At 40.1% G+C, this 21,829-nt stretch overlaps 1 protein-coding gene across 2 annotated transcripts in view; it reads right to left on the bottom strand.

Annotated features, from left to right (window-relative positions):
• PTCHD4 (patched domain containing 4) overlaps positions 1-21,829 on the bottom strand; it is a 104,851-nt gene that overhangs the window by 24,145 nt on the left and 58,877 nt on the right. The gene's annotated exons all lie outside the window — the stretch shown is intronic.

Below are 21,829 nucleotides of genomic sequence, written 5' to 3'. Positions count from 1 at the left end.
ATTCCTAAGTGTTTTAGGGGTATGATATTTTAATAAATTAAAATTTAATACAGACTTACTTTAATTTTACTTGTCACAGTCACAGTCTAGGAAGTCTACAGCTAATATATTTTGTGACAGAATGATAAAGCTGAAGCTGATCTTACTGGAAAAGTTTAACAAATAAGTTATGTATCATGTATACATTTTCATATAATGTGTATGTTGAAAAGAATGTATACACACATACACATTCTTTTTTTTTAACCATTAGAGAATTTCAACTTGAGGGAAAATAGAAAAGTCAACATTCAAAAAACCCATTCAAAATGGTTTGGCTTTCAAATAACAATTAAATTTGGCTTTCAAATAATAATTAAAACAATTTAAAATTTTAAACAATTAAAACCAGAAATTTTAATTTCGATTAGAAAGTGAAAAGTTCTCTTCACTTTGGATCTAGCCCCGAGAAAATTCTGGCCAATGTAAGGAGACACACTATGAGCAGAAAAAGGAGTAGATTGCAGAGGTTTCTGCCTCTGTTTGTGGGCCTTCACTCACTGTAGTAGAAGAATTGCATGAAACAAAGCAGGCACAAAGCAAATTTTCTCAGATCAAACCCAGAAATATGACAACAGGAGATTTGCAAATAGCCAAGTGTGTGCAATGAAAGGTCTGTTGAGTTTGTCTTTAGATTTAAATTGTTTGGATTCATACAGCTGCTTATGTTGCCCAAAGCAGACTCCTGACAGCCATTCTAGGCAGGGAAAATAACAGCATAAACTGTCAGGTTCTGTGAATGTTACCTGCTCTACTGCAGATCAGTATCCCCAGTGAAAGATAAACATGCATTGGTACAGAAGTCTTGCAGCTAGCAAAAAGCCTGTGTGGAAATGCTGCTCTCTTAAGAGCCAGCATCTCAGCTCAGGAGGGACCTTGAATTCCCTGGTAAGTTTAGGGTGAGTTGTTTAAATTCTCAAGGCACAGCTGCCTTGCACACTGTCATTTTTGGGCCATCAAGCAGAAAGGATTGTCTCCTTCAGCGGAATAAATCTGCAGAATCAAGTGACTTGAATGCAATGTTTATATGACTGTAGCAAGTGTTTAAGTCTCCTGCAGGTTGTGGACCAGGCTGGTCACCACTTCAAGGGCCCATGTCCTGGCATGGCTTAATTTAATGGTACAGAAACCACAGACCCATTTAGGTTGGAAGTGACCTTTAAAGATCATCGAGTCCAACCATTAACCCAGCACTGCCAAGCCCTGCACTAAACCATGGCCCTCAGTGACACCTCTGCACATCTTCTAAATGCCTTCAGCGACCGTGATTCCACCACTTCCCTGGGCAGTCTGTTCCAATGCTTGACAACACTTTCAGTGAAGAAAATTTTCCCAATATTGAACCTAAACCTCCCCTGGAGCAATTCCAGGCCATTTCCCCTGGTTCTATTGCTTATCACCTGAGAGAAGAGACAAACCCCCCACCTGGTTGTCCCCTCCTGTCAGGGAGCTGTGCAGAGCCAGAAGGTTCCCCCTGAGCCTCCTTTTCTTCAGGCTGAGCACCTTTCCCAGTTCCTTCAGCTCCTCCTCCTCAGACCTGTGCTCCAGACCCTTCCCCAGCTCCGTTCCCTTCCCTGGATGAACTCCAGCACTGGAATGGGTGAAGCAATGTTCTACCGGCTCTATCAGCAATTAATAAAACTCCTGCAAGTTTGTGTTCACAGTTGCATTTTTCCCATGTTTTTATTGTTATCAATTTATAAGTGTTAACATATCACACTCTCAGTGATGAGTACCTGGGTGCATTTAACCTTGGGGTAACTACACAATAAATAATAGAGAGGGGCTTTATTGTCAAACATATGTGTGAAGAGCTATGCAAGAGTATGCACTAATGTGTGTACTCAAACTTGTGATAATGTTTAAAATTAAAACACTCTAATTAAACTCTAGGGGTTTTTTGCAAGTAGAAGAAATATTATCTTAAGGGAAAAAAGTATTGATATTTGTAGCTTTTTTGAGTATCAAAATTGGCAATGATTTTCTTATGATTCTTATTATACAGAAGTTAAATTTCCATTTATTCCTCTTTTACAAGTATCTTCATTTCTATCACACAAACACAGGTATTGGGGAATACAGAACAGTAATTCCCTTGCTGACCCAAAAGGAAATCTTTGCCTGACTGGTTTGCCCATGTCATTAGTCTGATACCAAGTTTTCCAGTCAGCCTCTGTTGGTCTCCCCAGATAAGCAGGTCTATTCCCTTCTCCCAACAAGGATACAAATCCATTTTTCCTGAATGTCTTCTGACAGTTCTCAAGATTCAGACAACATAGTCACTCTATAAAATTCTGTTCCTTCAGCCTCATTCCTAATGCCGCAACAACACTGACAGTGGAGTTGAGTTCACTGAGCAGTTCTAGGAAGGTTCAGAGGGTCTTTGGCTCTGGGTCAAAACTGCCGAGTTTTTCTGGTACTAACATGACATGAATGAAGTACAGCAATTTTTTATTTGCTGGACAGGCAATGGCCTATGACTCCTTTAAAGGAAAGGAGACAAGAAATTTTTAGTCCATTATTTGTGAGGGTAGGAGAACAAGAAAGGGAAGCCACAGAGAAGACAAAAATAAATAATGCATTTTTCTGCCTCAATTTAAGAGCAAAATATTAATTATGAGCAGATAAGTTGGACAAGAATAGGGACAGAAACAAAAAGAGTGAAATGAGAGATTAAAGACAACTTGGTTGAGTTAAATTCAATCAACCTGGAGAAATGAATCAATAAAAGTTAAGCCAAAGCAATCTCTGAACAATTAGAAATTATTTCAGGGGATAAATGTAAATGGGATGGTCCAAGAAGAATGGAAAGAAGAAGCAAAGTATCCATCTTCAAAAAGGAGGACTGGAGCACTGTTTTGAAATGGGGCATGATTTTTTTTTACTGAATCATAGAAAGATTTGTTTTGGAAAGGACCTTTAAAATCACCTAGCTCTAGATCTCTGTTGTGGATGACATTTAAAAAAAGTGGTGCAAAATAGGCTGAATGTCCTGGAGAATAAAACCAGCAAACAATACCCTGTTATTCGTACATGAAAATCAAAGAGAAACTGATTGAGTTGGATTTTTTTCCCCTCATAGACTGGAATGCCAGTGAGGACTCAACAACATTCAACATAAAAAAAAAGTATAATATGGACAACAATCAAATCTTTCTCATTTCTACTTGAGAAGGAGAAGAAGTGATTGGTTTCATTTGGAAAAAAGTCCCCCAAAACCATTAAATTAGATATCAGAGAAAACAAAGCTTTCTTGTTTCCTTTAAGCTTCATTAAACTCTGGAACACACGATCTAGGAGGTGATAAAGTCTTCTTCACTGCAAGTCTAAAGGTCAGATTAATAAATGTTAATGTAGGTGCTGGGTACATCCTGTCTGTGCTGGGAGGCAGATTCTGTTCACATTCCTGAGGTCTCTTTCTTTAGTACCATCATACCTATCTCTGCTTAGAATGCTTAGGATTTTTTAAGCATGAAAAACAATCTGTCTTCAGTGTGTTCTTAACCAAATAATGCCCATTCAGCATTTAGCTGTTGCTTCTGCCACAATCAGTCAGCTTCTTTGGACAGGAGTTTGATCTGCATTTATCACTCCTCATGACAGCCACTGGTGCCCCAGTCTGAGGCCATGAGGCTCTGCTGGAAGGAGAGCTGCTGGCTGCTGCCAGCTTTTGTAAACTTTCTAGGAAGGGAGATCAGGATGACTCTGCACTTTTTTTTGAATCAAGGCATAAAGAAGATTATTTGCTGCAATAGGTGACAGCAGTCAATGTGGTGATAACCTTGGCCTGTACATTATATTTCAAACAAACAAAAAAAGTCTTAGAAGTCCCATAGCACAGATTACTCAGCATTTCTCCATTGAGAAATCCAAGTATTATATTCAGTTTTCATTAACAGCGACACATGTAACTTGTAATGTATACAAATGATGAGGAGGCAGCTTTCTTTTAAATCATAGTAGTGGGCAGGAAATATATTTTTACATTATAATTCTTTGCTGTGATCCAATGGAAATAAACTTTACATTATTTTACCTAGGGGGAAAACACCTTTTTTTTTTTCTTTCTTTTCCACCGGGGATAGGCAATTAATGTCCTAGAAAAACTCTTCTAGTTTTATCTAATCAATGCCCCATAATAGCAGGGGCCATGATCATTAGGAGCATATTGAAGTGCAGAAGAATTGAATCTTTAAATGGCTTGGGTTGAAAAGGACATTAAAGACCATTTAATTCCAACTCTATGCCATGGACAGGGACACCTCCTACTAGACCAGGCTGCTGGCTCTTTGGACTCTTATCCAGGTTTATTGATTAGAAAATACACCCCATTTTAGAGAGTTTAGGTTCACATCATCACTTTTTTTATGGAGGAACAACTTTGCATCTCAACACACTGCAGTGTAGGATGCATTTGTTGTTCTGCTAAATCACTAATAGTGTATCATTAATATTGGTATCCCCACTTACATTTAAAAACTGAAGCACAGAGATTAAAAAAATTAATCACAGTCACCAAGGACTCTCTGGATCTCAGGGAGGGAAGAAGCAATAGAAAAAAAATTATTAAACCACTTCTTTATGAAGAGTCAGTAAATCCTTAGGGATTTTGATGTAGAAGGCAGAGAAAATTTGAAGCTTGGTCATACTTTAGGTAGCAGTAGGAAATGTGTATCTTAATGTAGATCCCATTCCATAAAGGTAAATCTCAGAACAATGCATCCATCTAAGAAGTAGACCCTAACCACAACACTGAGTAAATTCCCAGCTTGATTAAAGAGAAGGAAAAGATAGAGAATATGTTTTCAAACTAATCTAAAATATAGGTAGGAAAAAATGGTTTTAATCTTACATCTCTCTAGGTACTTGTAAAGTGATGGTAATTGAGTTATTCACACACTTGGATTGTTGACAATTTCTTCTTTACTTAGTTTTGCCTTGGCTGTTGTGGTGCTTTAGTGGTAACTGGGAGGGTCTGATGAGGCAGCTGAGGAATTAACCACGCTCATGGTGATTACTGGTTTACCCTTTCTCCAGAATCTCCCACTAGAGGCGAAGTCAGACCTCATCCTGCCAGTAAACCTGAACCTGGAATGGTTCAGACTTTGTGGATAGAGGGTCTAACTGTGGCAGTGATGCACTGATGAGTAGCATTGTCCAAAGGGAGGAGTCTCCTTGAACGATAGGAATTTTCAGTATTTACATCTTCTGAATATCACAGAGCTTACAGCAACTGCAGCAAAAAATGAAGTCCAGTCAAGATCTCCTGCTGAAGCTCCTGCAGAAATTTTGTTTTCACTAAACCTATACTTCTTTATTTCATTTGGTATGTGGCATTTCATGATATTTAAAAACATTAAACAGAGAAATTAAATGCTTTCTAGGTCCATTCTCCTGTGAGGTCACTACATGCACGATTTCTTCTCTAACCAGATTGTGTAGAAATGCTGACAGAGGGGTTTTACACCCTGCTGTGCCTTTCTGTCTTGAAAAGTATTCTGGGTAGAATTCTTCTTTTAAGTAGCAGATGTCTATCATAATAAATTGTCTAATTTTAAAGCTGGTTTTATAGAAAGAATATTTAACCAAGTGCAATAAAACCTCAGCCAGCTGAGCCCTCATCTTTAGTGACAGGGACCTCAGGGAAATCTCCAGTGCTGCACAAGAGATTTCATTATTGCTAGATTTTAGCACTTCTGATAAACACAGAAAATACACTTAAATCCACCACAAATATCAGCAGCAAAGTCAGTTTTATATAATAGATACTTTGATTTTCTTAAAAATATTTCTGCCAGACTATGGCCACTTTGCCATACACCTGAACTTGTCAATTCTTCCAGCTTCCAAACTTTGATGTATCCCCATTACAGTATGAACCTCATTTAAAAAGTAGGAGTGCATCATGGGACACTCCTGTTAAATATACAGACTATTCCTTCATGTGTACTCTGAGTAATTGTATTTATTTCTGCTTGCATGAGCACTTCTGAAAGCCTTTTAAATAATTCTGAGACTTTCCAATGAGACCAAAACATAAAAGCTTTGGTCTCTTGACAGGTATTTTGGGGAAGCCTGGCAGACAGCAGCCCCATGATTGTTTGAGGCTGAGGAGCAGTGAGGAGAGAGGCAAACATTTGATTCTGTCTGCAGTTTGTCGCAGACATCTTTTCATTAAAAATCTTTTCTTAAGATTTTTTTCTTCCTGAGAATCTGAGAGGCTTCAGGAACAAAATGTAAACAATGGTTATCTGCTGCTGTGGAATGCAACAGGTCCGTCTGTGATTGGACTCATCTGCTTGTTTGTAATTAATGGCCAATCACAGCAGAGCTGACTCAGACAGAGAGTCTGATTGTCAGCTGCCTTTGTTATCATTCTTTTCTATTCTATTCTTAGCTTAGCTAGCCTTCTGAGATGAAACTTTTCCTTCTATTCTTTTTAGTATAGTTTTAATGTAATGTATATATCATAAAATAATAAATCAAGCCATCTGAACATGGAGTCAACATTCTCATCGCTTCCCTCAACTGAAGACCCCTGTGAACAGCATCACAGATGGTGACCCCCAAGTGGAGAAGATTCCTCACTTGATGAGACCCCCAGAGGAGCACTGCTACACTGGGTAAATCCTGAGTGTGTGGCATTGATGGTCACCTCACAAGTGACCACAGAAGTGGATTCTAGCCAGGAGCTGAAGAACTGAACATCCTGATTTGGACAGAGTTCACAGCCAAGGCTGACCACACAGAGAACCTTTTGAAAAGCCTCTAGAGAAGATGTCCGGAAAGCTCAGCAGCATCAAGAAGCCGGCCAGATAGTGGTGGACACTGTCACAAGGTACTGTTATCTTTTCCCTTCCTGACGATGCTGCCCTTCGCAGATTGTGGCTGCACATGTGGAGGAGGCATGGCCCGACAGCTGAGTGCGGGCACAGCCCGGCTGCCTACTTTTAAACTCAGCGTTCTTGGTGGGTTGGGGGGTGTTTGGTTGGTGGTTCCCCCTTGGGGGCTGCAATCCCTGCCATCCCTCACATGCCCCAGCAGCAAGGGGGAGGTGGCTCCCGGGGGTTCTGCCTCCATTCCCTGGCCTAGAGAGGGTTGGCGTGGTGCCGTGGGGCAGGAGGCAGGAACATCTTTTGCATTTGCATGGCAGAGGCAGAGGAAACAGCGGAAGGTGACCATTGCTCGCTTGCTGTGGGGACGAACCATCCCCAGATCCGAGATGACGATTCTCAGGAAAGCTTCTCTTCCCCAGGCGCTGGTCTGTACTGGGAGCAGGGGAGGAGGAAGCGTTTGGTCACACGTGCTGCCATTGCACTGGCAGCAGGGTGCTGGTTCATGGCAACACAGGGCCCGCCTCGTGGGCTGGGCCTGGGCTGTTTGGCTCGGATCCCTGGGCCAGGGCCACCTCCCGGCTGCCTGGGGTTGGGCTTGGGGGCTTCGCTTTCCCCTTCAGGTCCTGGGCCACCGTTTTGTGGGCCAGGTCTGGGGTTCCTGATCCTTCCAAGAGGGACAGGGCCTCCCAGGGTCTCTCAGGCTGTCTGCTGCTGCTCTTCCCAAAAAAAAAAATAAAGAAAAAAAAATTAAATAAAAAGGGTTGAAAGAGTTGGCAGCAGCTTGAAAGCATTGAAGAGCAAAACTTAGCCTCAGCCCAAGTGGTCCACTATGGGGCTGTGGCCAAGATATTTCAGAAATGTTCTCAAAATTGTTTGATGACGGTCAATGGATTTTTGATAACTATTGATGGATTTTTCTTTAGCAATTTGTTGTTTCAGGATTCTGTAAGCGTGTTTCAGGAGGAAAAGGGACTTTCAGAGATGTCAAAGAGGAACATCTTCGGTCCATGGACTTTTCCTGAAACTCAGCTGTTTGGACTTGAAATTTCTTTGCATTGTTTTTGCATTTTCTTATATTGTAAGATTGTTTTAGTGATATGATAGAATTATATCTTCAACAGGTGAGGAATTTCCCTGTTCATTCCACATCAGCACTTGATTGAGGATTTGATTGGCAACAGATAACCTGTCAAGTGTTTGTTCTTTCCTCTGCATGGGTACAGCAGATGAAATTACAAACAGTTTTCTTTTTAATTTAACTAAATAAGAAAAGGTGACATGTCGCAGACATCTTTTCATTAAAAATCTTTCCTTAAGATTTTTTCTTCCTGAGAAGCTGAGAGGCTGTTGGCTGTATAATTGCATTTCAGAAACGATCAGCATCAGCCTAACACTGCTCCCATGAAATTCTGCCAACTTCTCAACCACAGCCCAGCTGTAGACACCTGTACAGGAAGGAAAAGGTGTAAGGATGTAGCAGTCACAGCTGTAGTTCCTCCCTTGCCTTCCAACCTCCTAAGAAACACCAAGATATAAATTAGATTAACACCATTCTGTTGGAAACACAGATTACAAGTGGTAGTTCATGCTCTTTTAGTCTCCTTTCTGATACGTTCCCTCTTCAGGTAATTCATTCCACAGACCTTGACAGCCCCCTCATTCTACCCTTTCCAATCCAACTTAAAATAAATGTCCTGGACTACACACAGAAGCTCAAACATAAGTAAGCAACTATGGGAACTGAGCTAAATCACATGGAGATCATTTACTTACACATCACATCCCTCTGGCACATCCTTGATCTTTCATCAGTTTCTGTCTCTCATTTTGGAGGCAAACACTGTTATTCTTGTTTACACAGAGACCACCATAGAGGGACCTTGATCTTGATTTAAATTAAGAATAATTAATGCTAACAAGAATTTGGCATCTCTGATTTTGAATCTTATCCAGTTTTGGATCTTTCTTATTCAAAAGACATTTCCAGAGCTTCTCCCTAAGCATCCCTGGGTAGAAGCCCAGGATGAGCCCTGGAGATAAGCCAAAGAGCTGCTAGTCCAGACACAAAGATGTTTCTAACTAAACTGTAATGACACTTCTTTGTATTCAAGGTTGCTACAGTTCATTTTAAGGTAGAATTTTACAATTTTTCATGCCTAGACTCTTCTTCTTTTTTGAAGGAACAGAAATATTAAATAACACCCCCCTGCACTGAAATAGAGCTGAACATGGGGAATGTTTCAATGGATGTGATTAATAGTTGGTGTGCACACCTCATTAAGGGAGATTTACGTTTGAGCTAATGTATATGGCTTGCAAATTGTACATAAAGTTGGAATCCTGCTTAGTTTTCTGCTGTGCTTAGCAATGAATTAAAATGCTTTTGCTGTTTCTCATTTAAGCCTTTTAATGAACACTGTAAGCAAGAACTGCGCATATGGAAACTGCTATTTATTGATGAGCGTTTAAGTGACATGTAGAAGACAAGGTAATGAATTTAGATCAATCTTAAATGAATTTATTGTACACTTATTTAGGCTAAAAGCATAGGATGAATTTGTGGCACTGATCAGAATATTTTATCACCTGGATTTGATAATCCAGTAACATCCAAAAGAATAAAGTATCAGTGAGACTCAAGAAAGGAAAATGTTTCAATCAAGCGTAGATTCTGGAATCCAGAATCCAGAATCCAGAAAATAATCTGTACTTGAATTATTATAGAAACAATGTTTGGCCATTTTCTGCTTTCTGGCAAAGATGGAGGAATAATAGCTTCTTCAAAGAAAGATGGTAAAATAACTGGAGAAGTAAATAGATGTGAAAAAAGATATGTCCAAAAAATAACCTGTGCCTTTGTAAGTTTGAGCAAATGAAGAGAGTGAAGCACTGCTTGAAGGAGTGGGACAAATTCCTGGAGTTTTATCCATGAGGCAAGTGTATAATGTTATTAGTCGTGGGACCCAGTTGTGAAGGGAGGAAACTTTTACCTTTCAGAGACAAGATCCATTTGTCTGCACAATCTGAAGTCTCTGAATTGCAAGATTCCTGACATAACAAGCAATGAGCAGAAAAAGTTCATTCTTCAACTCTCCCCAGTGAAATTATTCATTGTAACAACCAACATCCCCTTCCTGAAACAGATGGAAAATCACCTGGGAAAAGCTTTGTAGAGATTTATCTCCCTTTGAAAGGGATATAGTCACTCTGATCATGAATATTTTCCATACATCCTCAAAATCTAATGGGGCACCATCTTTTCACTGAGTGTGGAGCTGGTGCTGAGGTTAACTTGGTTTGAAACTCACTAAAGAGGGTGAGTGCTGCATCTTGGCTGAAGTAGCTCGTTTTCAGTTGCTACCCCAGGGACAAGTTCCAGCTGAGTAAAGCAGGGCTAGCCTCTACCTTGATAGTTACCAGGTCAAATCCTGTCAAATTCCTACACTAATGATTCCTACTTGGAAATTACTCCAGCTGGTGACACTGTGGCACAGAGCACATCTCTGTTCCTCCCCTGGACACTGAGATTTCCACCTAGACTGCTTATCTTGATGTAACAGCACACCTTTACTGCAATGAAGAGAGCTTCAGACAAAGGGAATGAACCTGTCTGCTGACAGGGTGATATTTTTAACAGTGTTGTTAGTGCAGGATTTGCTGACATTTGTTTACTTCAGAAAAGGGATGGGAAGGCAGAGGGGGAGGTGACATAGGCCTTTTGCTTCTGTTTGCTGGGAGTGAAGGAAATACAGGGACTGACTCAGCAACTTGAAAAATAGGTATTAAATGTCTCTTTCCCTTCCCAAAAAGCCCCATTCCTACACTGCACAGGAGCATGGGAAAAGGTTGCTCCACTGCTCTTGCCAAGCCTGGGACAGCATTGGGATCACTGCAGCACCAGGGCTCTGGCTCAGGCTCTCCCACCAGTGGGACTGCTCAGGCTGGGAAGCATCCTCACATCCTCACATCCCCACATCCTCACATCATCACATCCTCACATCTGGCTGCTCCAGATCACAGGCAGCTGCCAAGCAGCTGATGCAGCACCGTGGCTGCTGCCCTGCTCTGTGAAACACAAACTGAGCTGCTCACACAGCAATGCTCTGGGGGAGCAGCAGCCCTCTCCCACATTCCCAGTGTGTCCCTATAAATTCAGCCAGGTTGCCAATACAGGATGTGTAAGTTACATATATACTATTTATCAGACAGCAGTGACAGGCAATGCTGTAGATGCAGGAATTCATTCAGACAAGCTACCAAATGGTTATAAAGGTGCTCAGCATTCCTCTTCACAGCCAAAAGCCTTTCCTTGGACCTAAGGATTTCCTCTCATTAGACAAGAGGTTAAAAGCAAAGTGAACCAAAGAGAGAAGAAATGACTTATCTGATGACTGGAATAAAATAATTCTCCTTAAATTTCTTTATGCAGTTTTATTGAAAAATGAAAACTGCAGCACACATTGATGCTCTGCCTGCTGCTCCACAGCTTGCAGCTACTCTTGTATCAAATTGGTTCAAACCCCTGTAACACTAATATGGACCATTCAGCAAGTTAAAAGAACTTGCACACATTCATGGAGGAAAATTGCCCAGAAAGGGTCATTAAAGTCAGAGATAACTTATTTGGACACACAAGTCAATGAGCCAAGAAGCAGCAGGAGCCTTGGGGAGTGTTTTGGGAGAGTGACTTGACGCTTGATCTGTTGAAATCCCCATTTTTAAAGCACTTCCCATTGGTTGCTATCAGAAATAGGATGCTGAGCTAGATAAACCCTTTGGCCCGAGTCAGTCTGAATGATTTTATGTTCTTTTGTATTCATGGGGCTGACTGCATTAAAATCCAAATGCATGAGAAGCATGACTTAAAGTTGTACAGCTCATCAGGCCCTTAGATCTGGTGTTTAAGTTGTTTACTTTACTAATTTTAGTATTGTAGCAATACCATTTAGAAACCTAGCTTTGAATTGATACAAATACCTGCCTCTTTCAATGCCTGGTCTCAAGTCCCATTTACCCTTGCCACCTGTGCACAGCAGTGATTAAAAATTGATTATTTTGCTGTAGGATGATATAGCAGTGCATGCATTGATTCTCTCATGCACTATATATATGAATGAATACCATGACCTCTGTGAGATTGTTGTGGGTATTACACCAATTTTATGGCAGGGAACTTGAGGCAAAAGGAAATCTGGTTTTAATCTATCTAACTTTAAACTGTCTAGTTTTGAACCATTAGAAGGATCCAACAGCAAGCCCACGGCATTGCTTAGCCTTACTGTTCTCATGTAGCACAGGATTTTTATTGCTATTTATATGCTTAAAACCTGATATCTATCAATCAATCAATCAATCAATCAACCAATCAATACATGTATATATCTTACTTTGGAAATTCATACCTTGGGTATTGGACCAAGACAGAGAAGAAGTAAACCATGCAAACTCATAGACATTTATTAAAATATGTTGCTTTCCCAATTTTTAAGATAGCACATGACTGCTGCTTTTCCTGTGAGCCCTTGACTCCTTCCCATGTTGTTTTTTAGCCTTTCCAAGAGTCAGGGCTGTCACCAGTGAAGGACTCCTACTCTACATGGCTCTGATTCATTCCCCAAATCACTGACTAGAGGACTCCATGACGAGATGGAATTAGACCAAAAAGCTCTTTCTCAGTTTTGTAGGGCATGGCCTCACCTTCAAGCCGCTTCTCATAAACTCTGCTGAAATGGTTGTAAATAAAGCACAAGAGGAGCTTTCATTTCATGGCAAAACTCCCATAGCCATCTGATATGCTCAGTGTTGCCATCAAAAACATGAGTGGGTTGGCTAGTGCAGGACTTAAAAAAAAGCCTCTTCCAGTTAGCAGCATTTAGCAGCTCATTAATGTATCTGAAACCTGACCTTTAGCAGTCCATCCCAGCGGGATGATCATTAAGCTTTTCACTTAATTATTATTCTGGCTAAACTCTGAGAATTTAATGCTAAACTTTAGTCCTGGAACAATATATGAGACACCTTTCAGTTTTGGGGAGAGTTTTTGCTTGGAATACTAGAAGCAGTGAGTCAGCTGGCTGCCCTCCCTTTTCCCATTATTATTTTGAATATCCATATTTTCAGATGAGAAAAAATTTGAACATGAGAATAGTTTGAACATGTGTTTCCCTAGCACATCAAGGAGTCTGAAGAAGTAGTGCTTTCATTGATGAATCTTTTGTTGCACTTACATCCCTATGGAGGTCATTGGAGATTCCTAATCTGCATCCATTCTAATGAATTAATTATTTCTAGGGTTAATTTTTGGTCACAGAGGCCAGCTGGTGCAATCTAAGAATGTAAACTATGGTATGTTACTCCTTTAGCCTTTAGAACAGAGTGGCCATGCACAAACCTTAATTTGCACCTGGGAATTATTTGGGAAAGTGCCATGGACAGAGTAAAAGCATGCCAGGGAGCATGCAAAAAATTTAATATTGTATAGAAAGTCCCAGCCCTGGCTCTGTTCTGTTTTCTAGTAAAGGCTGTGGCCAAAAGGTGATGCTGTTCTGCCACTACAAGTGCAAAAAATCACATTGATGTTGAATTTCTGAGTTCTGGTGAGGTACCATGTTTATATCTATAAACTTGGGGAGGGGTCTATAAACTTAAATTTTAGGTTTAACATTGTTATTTCATATGAAATGGTAATGATAAGTATATTTTCATTTTAAATGGGAAGATGAAAGTTTCACATAGCCATGGACATTGCAGAAACACAGTGTGGTAATTCAGTTTATCAGATTTTTACAGCAATGGCTTCAGTGGTTGAAAGCACCCTCAGCTGGTGGTAGGGCCAGGGGCTGCTTTACTTTATAGGGTGACTGACACAACAGGGTGTCCCTACTGCTTTAGGACCAAACCCTCTGCTGTTTTGAGCCCATCACTCCCACTTGCCTTTACTGTGTGCATTCATTAATTTCTCAGACCATTAAAAGTATCATAGCAACAGGAACTGGGGAGATGATCTCTGCCTCTCTTTCCATCTGATACACTGCTCCAGTTGTCCTTCCTCTCTAAAAAGTCTGATTACCCCTTAAAGGAAGCTCAACACTGTGAAAGACAGAGGGGGAATGAGGAAACTGCTGGATCAAACTACTTCAAACCATTACTTTTTAGTGCTTTTGATACATTTTAAAACATTGTATTGTCAGTCATTGCAATGGGAGTAAGGCAGAGAAACCCCAAACCCAGACCACAAATCCCATTTAATAGTTTGGTACATGTAACTGAGAGATGTAAAAAATCTGGAAAGAAGCAGCCTCATAAGTCTGCTACCAAAAGAAGGTTTTGCTTGCAAAGCTCAGAAGAAAGAAAATTATAATCTATGCCAGGAGCAAGGTGCTGGCTGTTCCCAATAAATCACTGATCTTATGGAATGCTTAGTTTTATTAATTTTATGTCAGCAAAGCGTTGTGAGAAGCACTTCACTATGTGCTCTCACTACCCTGAATTTACTCAGAAAGGCAAATAACAATAAATATAAAATGAACTATATTTGTAAATCACTGCAATTTAAGTGAGGGACAGAATGGAAAGTTATGCTTTGTTTTAGAAAGAGATTTTAAGATTGCTTGCCTCCTACAGGAACCTATATATCAGTTTATTTTAGTTGATTGCTTCTGAGAATGTTGCCCATTTATCGCAGCGATGACATAGCAAATTGTTCTTTCCCTTCAGTTTTAAAGAACTAAAAATGATTTTAGATATTGTCATGAGTTATCATTATAAGACTGAGCCAGAAATTTGTACCGTTTCAGTCTATATCTCTCAAGCTGATAAATGGTTCTTATAATGGTGTTTTCATTCATAAGGCTCCAACTGCACAGTACAGGCTTAAAAGATTGCTAAATACAAACCAGAATACTCTGGCAAAATACTAAAATGTTTCAGTAAGGAATATTAAAATTATTTTTCTTAAAACAGTTTTAGCTGTGGTCTGTAAAATATCCCCTGTGTGGAAAGTGGAAGGTGCCCCTGGCCATGGCAGGGGGTTGGAACTAGCTGATCTTTAAGGTCCCTTCCAACCCAAACCATTCTCTGTTTCTATGATTTTGAAATGTATTTTTTCAAGAAAAGCAGTAATGAAAACAGAAAATGTTCCCAGAAAATGTTCCCACTGAAAAAATTGCTGCACAATCTGCATGTTTGCAACATCATTTTAGATTTAAAGTTGTTATTTCATGTGAAATGCTAATGATAAGTATCTTTTCATTTTAAATAGGAAGATGAAAGCTTCACATAGCCATGGACATGGAGTTCTGCTGTTCTAGCACCAGATCACTGCAGTCCTGTGCTGTTTTCTCAGGCAGAAATGCTGCTGAGTTCCTCAGCCTTCTCCTGGCCTGGTGTTACCAGTTTGCCAGCATTTTTTGCCAAGGGATTATGCCTTATTTGACCTTTTTCTGGCCAACATGTCTGTGGAAGCCCTTCCTGTTAGTCTTTGTGTCACTAGCCAAGTTCAGCTCCAGGTGTCCCTTGGTCTTCCTTCCCCCAGCCTTACACAACTGAGTGTGTCCTGTAATCTTTCCAGGAAACCTGGCTCAGCTCCCACTGTCCCACTGCCCATACATTTTCTTCTTGCCTTTAGTTTGACCCCACTCAGCTATGCTGGTCTCTTGCCTTCCTTTCCTAATTTCTTGCTCCTGGGAATTGCCCGGTCTTGTGCTCTGTGGAAGAAATCCTTAAAATCCTCTAGCTCTGTTCTGCTCCCTAAGGACAGTTTCCTGTGGGGTTGTATGGACAAGCTTCTTGAAGAGATGGAAGTTTATTTGCTTAAACTTCAGGGGCTTATCTTGTATCTTCCATGTTTGCTTCCTCCCCTGTGTCTTCTGAACTGCCTTTAGCCACTGATAGCCATGCTCTGGTCATGGGATTCATCCCACCAAGTTTCAGGAATGGCTCCTAGGTCACAGCTTTCTGAGATCATGATGGCTTCCAATTTCTCCATTTTGTTACTCTTGCTGAATGTAAAGGCATTCATGTAGAGGCACTTCAGCTGGGCTTCCTAAAGGAACACCTCTTAATACCTTAGAGATATTTCCCTGATATTTTCCATTTTGCTTCTGTTACCTCAGGAGACTCTGGCTTGTTTCTGTATAATTTCAGATTTTCTGTAAGTGTTCTCCAGTGTACCCAGCTTTTCTCAGAGCAACAAGCTGAGGGTCCTGGATAGCACTGAATCCCTCTAATCCTGGTGTACCATCCCACAGCTTGTCATGTGGAGGGCACATATTATTCCTCTTGCCCTTTAAATCTAGGACAACCTTGGATAGCTTGTCTATCTGGAAATCTACAGGTGTCTGTCTCCTTCCATTGACCCAGAGGAATCTCAAGGAGATGGAGCTTCAGATGTTGACAAGTCATTTATGCCAAGTGGGATCAATCCAGGTGCATGTAAATAAAGTCCACAATTATCTCTGAGGAACTGGCTCCTTTGGTGAGGTAGGGATTTGTACTGGATCCAAGAAAATGGTTGGCAAAGCTGAATTTCCACATCATGAAGTGATCAAGCAGATGGTCACATTTTGGCTGTGGTGTGTTGGGGTTGTCTCCATGGAGTGTTCTGAGACAATATGTGCCCATATAGACAGAAAGATGTTGTGGAATTATTGCTGTTACGAGGTCTGCCTTCTGCATGCCAACAACAGCTACAAGAGATGCCCTTGCACAGTAAAGAGAGCAATATCTGATTAGCAGGGAATAAAACTGTGGCATCAGCAGATCATACAAATGTTATGGTTGCAAACTGCCAAGAAGCCTGCTGTCAATTAATTTTCTCACAAACATTTCTGCAGAAAATTCTCCTTTGCCTTTATCACTAACAGAACAACGATGATGGCAGATTTTATTACTTCTGGAACAGCAAACTGGGAGGTGATGTGTCCAGGCAGACTTGTCAGCAGCCCAGATGTAGGCAGGATGGGTTCATATATCTCCTCTGTCTGTTTCTGAGCTCTCAGGTATGAACTAAGTAGAACAAGACCCAAAATGCTCATTCTCCTATATTGACTTTTTTTCTCTTTTTTTTTTTTTTCTTTTAGCATAGTTGGTTGACAGACCTTTCTCAATTTCTTTTTGCAGATTTGTTTGTTCAGGTGTAATTTTCTTCTTCTCCAGGGTCCAATCCATAGTTGAAGGGTATGCCCTAGCACTTGGTGACTTCCCCTGGTTCTTGCAGCTTGTTAGGAAACTTAATCCAGCCTTGCTGTGAATGACCTCACTTCTGTCACCCCTATTTGTCTCCAAGAGCAAAATAATTAATGCTGATCAGTTAGCCCAGAGCTTGCCTTAAACAGAAGGCAAACTTCTGATGGAAATCACAAGTTTTCATTCAAAGAAAGCAGCACTTTTAAGTTCTTGGAACACAAGAATGAAGAATCTAAACTAAAAAATGAGGGTATAGAAGATACTTAAGCCAAGGTAGCCTATTCTCTCAGGTTACTTAGCCAGGGTCCTTGCTTACACTTTCACACCACAAACGCTATCTCTTGGAAATGGACTTTGGAGAGACTCTAACCTGCACAGATACAATTTGACTTGAATATTGACTAGAAAGAACAGATAATCAAAATTATATAACTGCAAACCTTTTTATTGTAGCTATATGCATCAATTTGTATTGCTGATCTTCATGTCTCCTTCCCACCTACCTCTCTTTTGTATTAAAATTAAAGAATTTCTTTAGCCTTGTTGGTAATTATTCAGCATTAAAAAGAGTGTCTTAGTCTTATTTGAGAGTTGATATAGAACAATGAAAAATCTTGGTGGGATTTTCTTTTATCTTTGTTCTTTCAGGACTGATTTTTTGCCTTTATATCTGACTCTGGAATAACAGAATTGTTGGGGTAGGGAAAGACTTTGCAGATTGTCCAACCATTAAATAAGCACTGCAATGTCTACCATTAAACCATGTCTCTAACACTGTATCCACACATTTCTGTACACTTCTGGGGAACATGACCCCATCATTTCCCTTGGCAGCCTGTTCCGATGCCTGACCATCCTTTCAGTGAAGAAATTTTTCTTAATATCCAATCTAAAATTCCCCTGGTGAAACTTGAAGCTGTTTTCTCTTGTCTTATTGCCAACTCCCACCTGGCTCTACCCTCTTGTCTGGGAGTTGTAGAGGGTGAGAAGGTCCCCCCTGAGCCTCCTTTTCCCCAGGCTGAGCCCCTTTCCCAGCTCCCTCAGCTGCTCCTGCTCAGACCTGTGCTCCAGAGCCTTCCCCAGCTCTGTTCCCTTCCCTGGATGCACTCCAGCCCCTCAGTGTCTTTCTTGTCATGAGAAGCCCAAAACTGAACACAGGATTTGAGGTGTGGCCTCACCAGTGCCCAGCACAGGAGACAGTCACTGCCCTGGTCATGCTGGCCATGCCATTGCTAGTACAAGTTACTGTATTGCTCCATAAAGTTTGGTTTGCAGTAAATTTACAGAGTCCAAATATTTTTTTGTAGAAACACATAACTCTTCCCTTTCATGTTCTTAGGAGTTGGCTTTAAAAGTGCCTTTAAATGTTTAAATCAAGGCAGATGAGACAAGGTAAGAGAGCAGAGAATGTCTCATTTGAGGACTATGTCACTCATCTGGAACTAAATCCAGTGACATCTCAAATCAATCACTGATTTAAGGAATATTTCCAGGACAGAATAAAAGTGCCTGGATAGGCACAGCCTCTCCCAGAATGCTTCTGCTGCTTGGTGATGAAGAGACTGTGCTGGACTGTGAACCAAGTGGGCACTAATTCTCTCAGATAGACAGAGAATTAATGCTGGAACTGGATCTAAGCAAGTGTAGGTGCTCCTTCCATTGATCTACTGACAGGAAGGAGATACTTTTCATCATTTGTTATTGTAGAGCTTTCTTTCATTTCCTTTGCTGTTTTTTCCCCAAGACTCTAAGAAAGGGATTCAGGCCAAATTGAACATTTTATGTCAAAGAAATTCTTTTTTTTTTTTCTTGTCTTTTTCTGGCAAGAAAGGGATGGAGAGTTGGATGTAAGTTTTTCAAAGTTGAGATGCTCCAACTGAGATGCTCCAACTTGAGCCTGAATTTTACAAATGCATGAAGAACTTCTATAGAAAATCCCTGGGTGATTAAATGTAAGTTGGTAGACTTTTCAAAGAAATATTGAGAGTTGTGAGAAGAACCTAGACATTTCTTTGTAAGAAAACAGCCTTAGTAAACCCTTCCAAATGAATTTTAGGTACTTTACTACACACACTCCCACTCCAACATCTGACATGCTCAGCTTGTTCACTTTCATTTTTCAGTCCATAATTAAGTAAAACAGGAAGCACCCAGCTCAATGGTCCCTCAGCTTCGACCCCCAGCTGATTTGTCTGCAAGGATGAACATGTTATGTCCTGATATTTGTTGTTTGGTCTTCAAAGGCACTGAGACAAGGATAGGCACCTGAGCTTCCTCTTTAGACAAAAAAATGATTAATTGGATCTTAAAATAGGTGGGATGAATTCTCTGGGGACACCCACTTCACATCACCAACTGTTGAGGGAGTCTAGAAGTTTAATTTTCAGGCTGATTACTCTAGGTGAGATGACATTTTAGTCACTCTTAACATTAAAGAGGTAATTAAAAATGTATGTAGACATCTGAACCAATGGATAGACATCTAAGTAATTTCTCCGTCTACCTCAAAGACAATTTTGAAAATTCCACTATGTATGCATGTGTAGACATATTGACATTTGACTATTTTCCATCAGAAACTTTTGAAAATTTATTAGACTCAACTTCACAAATGTCACCTTAACAATTTTCTTGAGAATTTCTTTAAACTAAAACTGCTGAAGAAGCACTGACAGGCTATATGCAGAGAAAGATGAATGCATCAAGCTAATTTAATATTTAAGTATCTTTTTATCTGCTTAAAAATTCACTGCAAGCCAACCTATAATTTGCTGCAGGTTTCATGTAACAGAATAAGATTAGAAGGCCATACTGAGAAGTCCACCATGATAATTCTAAGGTGGGAAAAACCACTGAACATTGTAGACATTTATCTTATAGTACATTTAACAGAAAAGCACTAAGAGTGAGGCTTTGGGCTTTCACAAACTCTAGTCAATAACTTTCATATTAAATCCTCAGGATTTTGGTTCTTCATGAGTCATTTTACTGAATAGTTCTTTTTGCTCTAAATGGGGCTTTTGAATGTTGTGGGGTTTTTTTCTGTAAATCAAGAATTTTTGTTTTTTCCTCTGTACCTCTTTGATATCAGTGTAGTTTAATGATCACAGCATTCTGAATACCAGTCTAGGTATTGGGGAAATCTGGCTGATAACATCAATGATTGACTGCAGCAGTTTTTTATTACTTGGGAAATATTACCCATGATAGACACAGGTGTAGAACTGTCATTCAAAAAGGGGGAATGCCTCAAGGATGTGAGCAATTTCTTATGGTGGCAATACTTCCATCACAAGTTCTGATCTGATTGTCTTGTTTTGTTCTTGCCAAGGTACGGCAATTACTGCAGGGTGTCAATTAAAAATATGACATTTTCCTGGGAAATGTGCCACACATTAAACAGCGGCACTTGACACATGCAAGACATAAAAAAACCACATGAAGATGGACTAATGATCTGGCATTCTTTTTTATGGGAAAACGAAAATATATGATGTGATATCACATTCTTCATCAGAGAAGGATATCAAATTTATTGCATGTGACCTGTTCTTGACAAATTCATGTTAACGCTCTCTTATGACTTTATTATCTAGCCAGGGGTTGCAAACTGATTGTTCAACAACCTTCTTCACTGTCTTTGTGGCTTTCACAATTAGGCCGGCCAGTCTACAAGTTTCTGGATCCTTCTGATTATGCTGCTATTTAAAGGTAAGTATTATGTTTTCTTAGTCCCATCCTCTGGGGCCTGCCTCCACAAGTTCTAAGGGAATAATTGCTAATGTTTACAAGATTATTTGGGGTAGTCTCTCAAACCTTTGGAAATTAATTTTCAGCAGGCTCTGCTGTTGGAGACATTTTCTTGCTTGGCAACATATGGTTTACACAAAATCAGTAGGGACTCCATTCACATGCCCAACGATAGGTGTCCAGGACTGGAGTATTTGAGGTACCCAAACATGACTTAGATTCATACTCTTAGAAAATTCATACTCATGGAAAATTGTCCTGAGTCATGGAAGTGGAATGCATTTGTGGAAAAGAGAAATACATTTGATCAACTGAAAAGCTGCATTTGGCTGTGTTTGTTTGTTTAGTGATGAAATCCAGTGGTGGAAATGCAGACGGTCACTAATACTTTAGATACTTTGATACATGTTTCTTCATGTCCTTTTCTTTTGGTAGCTGAAGGCCAGACAAAATATATCCCAGGGCTTCTTAAACTGCACAAGATATATGCAATAAGCAGCTGAATCCCAGCTTTGACATCTGTTGATACAATGGGAACCAAGAAAGCCTTACCTTGAATCAAGCTGTTTAAGAAGCTGAATCAAATTCTGTCACATAAGATATATACACATCTAGAGTTCCAGAGTAAAACTAATTTTTCCTTTTTTTTTTCATTTTCAAATCTAATTTCTACTCTAATGCTATTCCTCTATAAAGAAAGCTTATATTTTGCAATAATCCTACTGTATGATTAAAAATCTTGATGATGTTAGGGAAAGATGGGTGATAACAATCCAGGTCTTGTCCATTTTTCCCCAATCTGGATTTTAATCTCCTTGGCACTTTTCTTGAAGTCTATTTTTCCAGATTGATCAAGATATTTAGTTCATGTTATGGTTGATGACATTCTTATTCAACCTATTTCCAGTGAGGCTGGCCCTGAGTTGTCAGGACACACCCACTGCTAGACTGGACCCCTCACTACTCATCTGCCAATGTGCAATACTGTAGAACTCCAGATTTATCCTCTTCTTGACATA

The sequence above is a fragment of the Agelaius phoeniceus genome, chromosome 3 (assembly GCF_051311805.1).
Source record: "Agelaius phoeniceus isolate bAgePho1 chromosome 3, bAgePho1.hap1, whole genome shotgun sequence".
Lineage (NCBI taxonomy): Eukaryota > Metazoa > Chordata > Aves > Passeriformes > Icteridae > Agelaius > Agelaius phoeniceus.
This window is presented reverse-complemented; position numbering and strand designations above follow the sequence as displayed.